Source organism: Salmo salar, chromosome ssa23 (genome assembly GCF_905237065.1).
Source record: "Salmo salar chromosome ssa23, Ssal_v3.1, whole genome shotgun sequence".
Lineage (NCBI taxonomy): Eukaryota > Metazoa > Chordata > Actinopteri > Salmoniformes > Salmonidae > Salmo > Salmo salar.
This window is the reverse complement of record NC_059464.1, coordinates 12,948,101-12,958,340: the sequence shown is the minus strand read 5'-3', so window position 1 is coordinate 12,958,340 and position 10,240 is coordinate 12,948,101. Positions and strand designations below refer to the sequence as shown.

Sequence of the window (10,240 nt, the reverse complement as noted above, 5' to 3'; positions counted from 1 at the left end):
TTTATTTAGAATTCAAGGCACACTTAACCAGTATTGCTACCAAAGCATTCTGCAGCGATACGCCATCCCATCTGATTTGCGCTTAGTGGGACTATCATTTGTTTTTCAACAGGACAATGACCCAACACACCTCCAGGCTGTGTAAGAGCTATTTGACCAAGAAGGAGAGTGATGGAGTGCTGCATCAGATGACCTGGCCTCCACAATCACCCAACCTCAACCCAATTGAGATGGTTTGGGATGAGTTGGACCGCAGAGTGAAGGAAAAGCAGCCAACAAGTGCTCAGCATATGTGGGAACTCCAAGACTGTTGGAAAAACATTCTAGGTGAAGCTGGTTGAGAGAATGCCAAGCGTGTGCAAAGCTGTCATCAAGGCAAAGGGTGGCTACTTTGAAGAATCTCAAATATAAAATATATTTTGATTCGTTTAACACTTTTTTGCTTACCACATGATTTCATATGTGTTATTTCATAGTTTGTCTTCACTATTATTCAACAATGTAGAAAATAGTAAAAATAAAGAAAAACCCTTGAATCAGTAGGTGTCCAAACTTTTGACTGGTACTGTATATACTGAACAAAAATATAATTGCAACATGTAAAGTGTTGGTCCCATTGTTTCATGTGCTGAAATAAAAGATCCCAGAAAATGTCCATACGTACAAAAGCTTATTCCTCTAAAATGTTGAGCACAAATTTGTTTACATCCCTGTTAGTAAGAATTTATAATTTTCCAAGATAAACCATACACCTGACACGTGTGGCATATCAAAGAGCTGATTCGACAGCATGATCATTACACAGGTGTGCCTTGTGCTGGGGACAATAAAAGGCCACTCTAAAATGTGCAGTTTTGTCACACAACACAATCCCACAGATGTCTCAAGTTTTGAGGGCGCATACAATTGCCTGCTGACTGCAGGAATGTCCACCAGAGCTGTTGCCAGAACATTTTATGTTTGTTTCTCTACCATAAGAAGCCACAACGTCATTTTAGAGAATTTGGCAGTAGCTCCAACCGGCCTCACAACTGCAGACCATGTATAACCACTACAGCCCAGGAACTCCACATCCAGCTTCTTCACCTGTGGGACCGTCTGAGGGGATGCTGAGACGTATTTCTGTCTGTAATATAGCCCTTTTTTGGGGAAAAACACATTCTGATTGGCTGGGTCCGGCTCCCCAGTGGGTGGGCCTGGCTCCCAAGTGGACCGTGGGCTTATACCCTCCCAGGCTCACCCATGGCTGCACCCATGTCCAGTCATGTGAAATCCATCGATTAGGGCATAATGAATTTATTGATATTGGACTGATTCCCTTATAGGAACTGTAACTCCGTAAAATATTTGAAGTTGTTGCGTTTATATTTTTGTTCAGTACACACACACACACACACACACACACACACACACACACACACACACACACACACACAGTGCACAAAATATTAGGAACACCTTACTAATTTTGATTTGCATCCCCTTTTTCCCTCAGAACAGCCTCAATTCGTCAGGGCATGGTTGTAGAAGGTGTCAAAAGCTTTCCACAGGGATGCTAGACTAAGTTGACTCCAATGCTTCCCACAGTTGTGTTAAGTTCTTGAAACACAGGGGAAAATGTTGAGCGTGAAAAACCCAGCAGTGTTGCAGATCTTGACACACTCAAACTGGTGCGCCTGGCACCTACTACCATCCCCTGTTCAAAGACACAAATATTTTGTCTTGCCCATTCACCCTCTGAATGGCACACATACACAATCCATGTCTGAAGGCTTAAAAATCCTCTTTAACCTGTCTTCTCCCATTCATCTACTCTGATTGAAGTTGATTTAACAGGTGACATCAATTAGGGATCATAGCATTCACCTGGTCAGTCTACATCATGGATAGAGCAGGTGTTTCTAATGTTTTGTACGCTCAGTAGTACAATGCATTTTAGCTACAGTGTTTTGAGTAACTATCAACACCATACCAAATTGTGCTCACTCAACCCAGCTCCTGAGCTGATGGCTCTGATGCTCCGAGGGGGATGCAAAGTAGAGTGCGTGATGACATCATCACCGACTGGGCGTTGCAGGAAGTGGCAAACAAAGTTGATTTCTGAAAAGGTTAGCTGGAATTTTTCATTCAACAGCTGCATTGTAAGTTACCGTATGTTATCTATTTATTTCACAAAATATTGTGATTCAAATATGAAAGCGTTATTTTACCATTGGATTGGAGTCACGGTCTTAGTTCGTCTCACTTTGCAGAGATCTCCGATGATTGTTTACATTTCCGTTATCAAAGCTAGCCTGCTGACTTGCATGCTACTAACGTTAGTCAGCTAACACAGTTTCCAATTTACTGTTCATATCGTTGCTATGTATGTTTGTCTGATGGTCTAAGTATGTGTATAGAGTAATTATATTGGTCTGGCAGCGAACGCACTTGAGAAATGTTTTTACTATTAGTTGCGCTAGCTAACTACAGCTAGCGCTGTCTGTGTCAATTGACATGTCCCCAAAAAACAACCTCGCTTGCTCACCTTTCTTGACATGCGCACAAGTATCGCATCAAAGGGTCATTGACCACGCAGAATCTACATTCCTATCTGGGACAGTCTTGCCAAAGAGAATTACACATTTAAAAACGATGTGGTTTTGCTTACTGCTTTCCTTGGTTTATTGGGTACTACTGTACTGTAGCGCAGGGCTAGGCCTGTGTAAGGCCAGTCTCATTAAATATATGCGGTGTTTATATGTGTAAATTTGACTACGCAGAGGCAGATGTAGAGGAGTTCTGTAGGATACAATGGAAACAATGGCCTGTCAAACTAATAGCCTTTGCCTCTTTTGTTTTGTTTGATTGATGGTAGCCGACTAAACTCAACACCACAATGGGCAGTGGTGTAGTGCTATTTTTGTAGGTGAGGGATCGTAATAATAATTTTAAAAAATGATATCAAAGTTTCTACCAACATATTTAGCCAACTGAATAGCCAGCCTATTATTATAGGATATGCATAGAATGCATCCACCAATTGCGATGTCTGCCTATGCCATATTGTCTAAAGAAAATGTTATATTTCTAATACCCTCAAACACCAAGGTAGGCATCGGGTTACCTTATTTCAAAATAGGCCATCATCACAGTCAGTTGTGAATGATAATTCTTCACGTTTTATCGGTGAAACGTCCAAGCTGCATCTCCATGCCAATCACTTGATTTATCTCAATCACTTTCATGGTAATATGCATTTAGATCTTCTTGAATAAGCACATATGCTGTTAACAAACTATTAGCCTTTCTTGTATATTGTTTTAATCAAAGCGTAAATCCTGCCTGGTTGTGCGCTCTGTTAAGTTTTGACGCATGATCGTTTTTTTGGGACTAATCAGCTTCAGCTAGCCATCCTAAAATCTCCTTAGAAATGAGGTGTTTTTGGTGTAACAGTAAACTTATAGGCCTATTACACTAATATTCGGTTATGTTTTGAGGAATGCAAATTAATTGTGTTCTTGCATTGATTCAGCTCTGATATAACTTTACTAAACATCACCATTGTGAGAAGTGATAATCTATTTGTAATAAGTGGTGAATATGACTATTAGGCGTAGGCAACAGATCTTGATGAGATGTAATTTTAAGCTATTGGCATGCCCTTCATGGTGCTGAAAGGACAGTGCCAGGATCGCGCAATGATGTTAAAGAAGTTGAACCAACATGTGGTGCTGAAGTATAGTTCAAGCTATCCATTTGGCCATTTGGCCAGTTCAGGAACCCAAACCAATAATATTCAGTAGGTCTTTAGGCTAATAGGCCTACGACTATGTGGTATAGCTATTTGTAGGTTATAGGCTAATACAAATACATATACAGTAGCTTAATATAATTTTTACTTTGAGTAGGCATGTCATTGTATTGTGTAGCTTACATGCTTTATCATAAATAAACGTTAATTTGATTAGCTTGAACACATGGTTACAATATACCCTATTACATATTAAAAGAAAACAGAGGTGAACTATTCATTCATATAATTTATTTGCATAGATTAAACATGCTATTAAATCAATTTACCAAGTATTGAACATAAATAATAATTACTACGTAGAATAGCAGGAAATTAGTTTTAAAACATACATTAAATCAAGCTTTTGTTTTGGTGTATTCATGCATCTCAATACACTATAACCTAAATGCATTAATATCGCCAACTTGGCCCAAATAACAATTTTACAATTGCCCATCCTGACACGCCAAGCTAGAATGGGCCCTGCGTCTCAACCAGTGGGGAACCGTCAGGGCCCTCTACGCCTCAACCAGTGGGGAACCGTCAGGGCCCTCTACGCCCTCAAAGAGGGCCTAAGGGTAGATGCAAATCTGTATATGTTTTTATATATTATAATTTGTCATTTTGTTTTCATTGATTTAATCTTTTTTTGTCTTAATTGTAATGATCTTCCTATTGGATTTCTTCAGTTTGTGTTGGAAAAATAAGGGTTAATATCCAAGAGAAAAAAATATCCAATCAGAATTTTTCTTTGGTAGTCTCTTGGTAGAAGTAATCAAGCTGTGCTCAATGCTCATTGGCTAGGCCCTCAGACTTTGAATAGAAGGCACCAGCCAACATTATTGACATTGACTTCAATTAGAGCAGCATTTTGGAATGACCGTAGAATCAACCAATCACAAATTGTCTTCTAAAAGGTGGGACAGTTGTATGACGCCTCAAGGTCCTCTAGTGGGCCTAAGTATACGTCACTAATTCGGAGCCAATGGTGAGCCTTATCTTGTTTTCTCACGCTTGAGCCTAGCAATGAGTGTATGTGGCGATGGCAACTGCAGAGAGAGTAATCGAGGACGATGTGGTGGCTAAATTGTTAGCATTGCCCTTTTCAAGACTAACTATTTTTATTTATTTTTTCTCCCCAATTTCGTGGTATCCAATTGGTAGTAGTTACTGTCTTGTCTCATCGCTGCAACTCCCGTACGGACTCGTGAGAGGCAAAGGCCATGTGTCCTCCGAAACACAACCCAACCAAGCCGCACTGCTTCTTGACACAACGCACATCCAACCCGGAAGCCAGCCGCACCAATGTGTCGGAGGAAACACCGTACACCTAGCGACCTGGTCAGCGTGCACTGCACCCGGCCCGCCACAGGAGTCGCTAGTGCGCGATGAGACAAAGATATCCCTGCCGGCCAAACCCTCCCTAACCCGGATGACGCTGGGCCAATTGTGCATCGCCCCATGAGCCTCCCGGTCGTGGCCGGCTGCGGCAGAGCCTGGGCTCGAACTCAGAATCTCTGGTGGCACAGCTAGCACTGTCAAGACTAACTTTTAATGAAAAGTTAAATCTTGTATAGGCCGGGAGACCAACTCCTGCACTGCCTGATTTGGTGCAACGACAGTGCTTTTTTTGCGAATGCGCTTGTTAAATCACCCGTTTGGCGAAGTAGGCTGTGATTCAATGATAAATTAACAGGCACCGCATCGATTATATACAACGCAGGACAAGCTAGATAAACTAGTAATATCATCAACCATGTGTAGTTAACTAGTGATTATGTTAAGATTGATTGTTTTTTTATAAGATAAGTTTAATGCTAGCTAGCACCTTACCTTGGCTCCATGCTGCACTCACATAACAGGTAGTCAGCCTGCCACGTGCAATGTAATCGGCCATAATTGGTGTCCAAAAATGCCGATTACCGATTGTTATGAAAACTTGAAATCGGCCCTAATTAATCGGCCATTCCGATTAATCGGTCGACCTCTAGTATGAATGTACGGCCAAAATTGTGGCACGGTGTTAGGATGGCCTCTGGTGTAAATGGAGTACAAGCCAAGGTGAAAGAAACTATCCCGCAAGCTCTGTTCATTCATCGCTATGCGCACACTCTTAATCTGGTGATGTCACAAGGTGCTGGTAAACTAAAAGAATGCAATACTTTATTTTTCTCATCTTGGTGGCCTAGCAGCGTTTTTTCTCAAGATCTGTCAAACGAACAAAACTACTGGATGAAATATGCCAGTGGCGCCAACACGATGGAACTTCTCACGCTTAGTTTGCACTGTGTATGAAAAAAAGGCGGAACTCTTTGAATACATAGTGGACCATCACGATGACTCTGATGAAGACGGCGTTCACAGCGCAGATGGATACATGACGCACCTGACAAGCTTCGAGTTCTGCTTCCTGCTGTCCATGTTCTACTCTATATTTGCATACTCCGACGTGCTGTTTGGAAAATTGTGGAACAGGCAGTTTGACTTGCAGTTCTGCTTGTCCAGGGTGGATGACTTCTGCAACACCATAGAGAGGGAAAAATGAAAATACGGTTCCATCTACGAGGACACTGTGAGTGAAACCGGAGTTCCAAGGGGGCACAGGACACATATGCAAGGAGACGTTCGCGGGCAGTACCAACAGCTACACAGTGTGATCATCGACAACATTGTCACTCAGCAAAGAAACAGGTTCAATGACCATGAAAGGCTCATGTTCCTTGTCCTCTTGGACCCACAAAAGTTCCCAGTATATAGGGAAACGCCAAACTTTCCAAACGCTGCATTCTCAAGTCTCGAGGAAATTTATGGCCCTGATTTTGATTTGCCGCTGCTTAAAAAAACTCACCGTTGTGTACTCGATGTCTTACTTCGAAGGTAAGAGGCCGGCTCGTCTGCTCCACTTTCTCCAGCAGAAGAGACTAATTGATAGTATGCACCAATTGTATCTGCTTACCTGTCAGCCCTGGCTTTGATCTCAATCGAAAAATAACTTATTTCGAATTTAAAATCAAAAGACAAGCGATCTGAACCTGCCATTGGCCATTTCTTAAGAAGAACAGGACAATGGACTTCGTTTTCAACTGATAATCATAATGGGGAGTGGACTTTTTGTTTTCATCTACAGCTTGCTTTTTGTTGCTATCTCGTTCATATCATTTTGAATAGAATGTGTAAAATATTATTTAAACTTTAGATCACTGGTTGTGTGGTAAAAACAAAGGTAGTGACGTTGCAATTGGAAGTACTGGGTACATGACATTTTGTGTTGTGCATTTTTTTTATTGTTGCATGCTGGAGATAGATCATCGAATACAGCACAACTTTTTCTCTCTGACAGCATATACCGTCCGTGGTCTTGAAACAATGTGAGTAGTTGTGTGGTTGAATTTATTCCGCCACTATTTGAGTGACTGTTTCTGCAAATGTTTCTTTGAAACGACGAAACCGTATCGTCTTCTAACGTGGTTCCTGCTATTGATATTTGCAACCATTGTGTACGTGTGCTGCTTCTGTGAACCGCAGCTGAGCCGTGGCTAAGGACCGTTTTGACTCTATCAAAGAATTGCTACTCCTACGTAGGTCTGCAAAAGAAGGGTCTCAAGTCATGCTCTGTATACACAGGCTTCCGAGTTCTCTATCTATATGTATGACGCCAGATCTTTCTCCGCAACTGAGGGCCAAGCTCCAATAGTCACGGTTCGCCACTGGTCTCAACCAATAGCCAATGTAAGCTAAATATCCCAAGCAAGGCTACAGCCACTTCCAGAGAGGGTTAGGCTCCTTGGGCTTTGCGGTGGCCACTCTGGTTTGGGTGTCCTCGGCAGAACGGTGTCGCCTTAACCAAGTGGTCACACATGGGTTCTGGATTCCACTATGCAGTGCACAGATGTAGCCTATAGTTCTTCATCATTCTCGCTACCGACAGAGAGAAGACGGAAGAAACAACAACTTACCTGCCTCTAGGCATCTATACATATTTATTTGGTTTGTCATTCTGTTGTATTTCATGTAATTCTTGTGGTAATAACATATCATTTATTTAGAATTTATCAGAATACATTTTCCAGAAATAGTATTCTCAAATTGGAAAAAGTGAGGGAGCGCTGTTCCTCCGCGCTCTGGAAGCACAACACCTCTGACAATGGGTGCTGGTCTCGATCACTGCTGTATCCTTAGTAAACTGCTAATGCTCCATTTCTCAGTCTAACTGTGTGTGTGTGTTTCTGTGTGTTCCCCAAGCCTCCACCCCTACCTGTATGACAACTACAGAAGAATGTTGAGAATGTGAAATGATCATCATGAAAATGTTTGCCTGTATCAGAATATTGATAGGCTGAGCCCACAATGCACAAGGCCATTGGTCTTTTATTATGGCCAGTTACTGCAGGATTACGCCCCATCAAAGAGAGAATGGCACCGGAGGGGATGACTGCCGTTTTACGGGTTCCTAACCAGTTGTGCTATTTTTTTTTTTTTTTTTTCTCATTGTTTGTAACTTATTTTGTACATAATGTTGATGCTACCATCTCTTATGACCGAAAATAGATTCTGGATGGCAGAACAGCGATTTCTCACCTCGAACTGGACAAAGATTTTTTCTTTAATGAGCCTTGACCTGAAGGATATAATGTTGCTCCCGGACAAGGCCCAAATCCCCTTCATTCGCATGAAGAAAAGAAGGAGATACAGGGGGCGCAGATCAGTGTGCCTTGTGAGAATTTGTCGGCGAGTGGGTAACCCGCCTCTACCATCCGTTCTATTGGCCACCGTGCAATTGCTGGAGAATAAACTGGATGACTTCCGTTCGAGACTATCCTACCAATGGGACATTAAAAACTGTAATATCTTATGTTTCACCGAGTTGTGGCTGAAAAACGACACTGATAATATACAGTTGGTTGGGTTTTCCGTGCATTGTCAGGACAGAACAGCTACGTCCAGTAAGATGAGGGTGGGGGTTTATGTCTATTTGTCAATAATATCTGTTGTGTAATGTCTAATATTAAGGTAGTCTCGAGGTATTGCTCACCTGAGGTAGTGTGGTCTACAGCTTATCTTACTCTATCTACCAAGAGTTTTCAGTTATATTTTTCTTAGCCGTCTATTTACCACCACAAACCGATTCTGGCACTAAGACCGACCGCACTCAACGAGCTGTATAAGGCCATAAGCGAACAAGAAAATTCTCATTCAGAAGCGGTGCTCCTAGTGGCCGAGGACTTTAATGCAAGCAAACTTAAATCCGTTTGACCTCATTTCTACCAGTATGTCACATGTGCAACCAGAGGGAAAAAAACTCTAGACCACCTTTACTCCACACACAGAGATGCATACAAAGCTCTCCCTCAACCTCCATTTGGCAAATCTGACCATAATTCTATCTTCCTGCTTACAAGCAAAAACTAAAGCAGGAAGTACCAGTGACTCGCTCAATACGGAAGTGGTCAGATGCTACGCTACCGGACTATTTTTCTTGCACAGACTGGAATATGTTCAGTGATTCATCCAATGGCATTGAGGAGCTTCATCAATAAGTGCATCGACGATGTCGTCCCCAGAGTGACCATACATATTCCAACCAGAAGCCATGGATTAAAAGGCAACATCCGCACCGAGCTAAAGCCTAGAGCTGCTACTTTCAAGGAGCAGGAAACTAATCCAGACGCTTATAAGAAATCCCGCTATGCCCTCAGACGAACCATCAAACAGACAAAGCGCCAATACAGGACTAAGATTGAATCCTACTACACAGGCTCTGATGCTGGTCAGATGTGGCAGGGCTTGCAAACTATTACGGACTACAAAGTGAAACCCAGCCGCGAGCTGTCCAGTGACGCGAGCCTACCAGACAGGCTAAATGCAAGTGTCTTCACTGACATTTTCAGTCTCTAATACCTACGTTTCAAACAGACCACCACCATAGTCCCTGTGCCCAAGAAAGCGAAGGTAACCTGCCTAAATGACTACCGCACCGTAGCACTCACGTCGGTAGCCATGAAGTGCTTTGAAAGGCTGGTCATGGCTCACATCAACACCATCATCCCGGAAACCCTAGACCCACTCCACTTCGCATACCGCCCCAACAGATGCACAGATGACACAATCGCATTCCACCCTGCCCTTTCCCACCTGGGCAAAAGGAACACCTATATGAGAATGCTGTTCATGGACTACAGCTTAGCATTCAACACCATAGTGCCCACAAAGGTCGTCACTAGGCTAAGGATCCTGGGACTAAACACGTCCCTCTGCAACTGGATCCTGGACTTCCTTGCGGGCCGCCCCCAGGTGGTAAGGGTAGGCAACAACACGTCTGCCACGCTGATCCTCAACACGGGGGCCCCTCAGGTGCATGCTTAGTCCCTTCCTGTACGCCTTTTCCCCCTAAGGAGACTGAAATGGTTTGGCATTGGTCCCCAGATCCTCAAAGTTCTACAGCTGCACCATCAAGAGCATCCTGAC

At 42.8% G+C, this 10,240-nt stretch overlaps 1 protein-coding gene across 8 annotated transcripts in view; it reads left to right on the top strand.

Moving 5' to 3' along the window:
* Positions 1-2,030: 2,030 nt before the first annotated feature.
* Positions 2,031-10,240, top strand: part of LOC100380722 (exocyst complex component 2) — a 100,509-nt gene continuing 92,299 nt past the window's right edge. For 6 of the 8 annotated variants that reach the window (XM_045705934.1, XM_045705930.1, XM_045705933.1 and 3 more), the window contains exon 1: positions 2,063-2,141. The gene's annotated coding sequence lies outside the window, so the exon portion shown is untranslated. Of the gene's footprint in view, positions 2,152-10,240 lie in introns of all 8 variants that reach the window. The other 2 variants (XM_045705928.1, XM_045705929.1) reach the window with 2 other exon arrangements.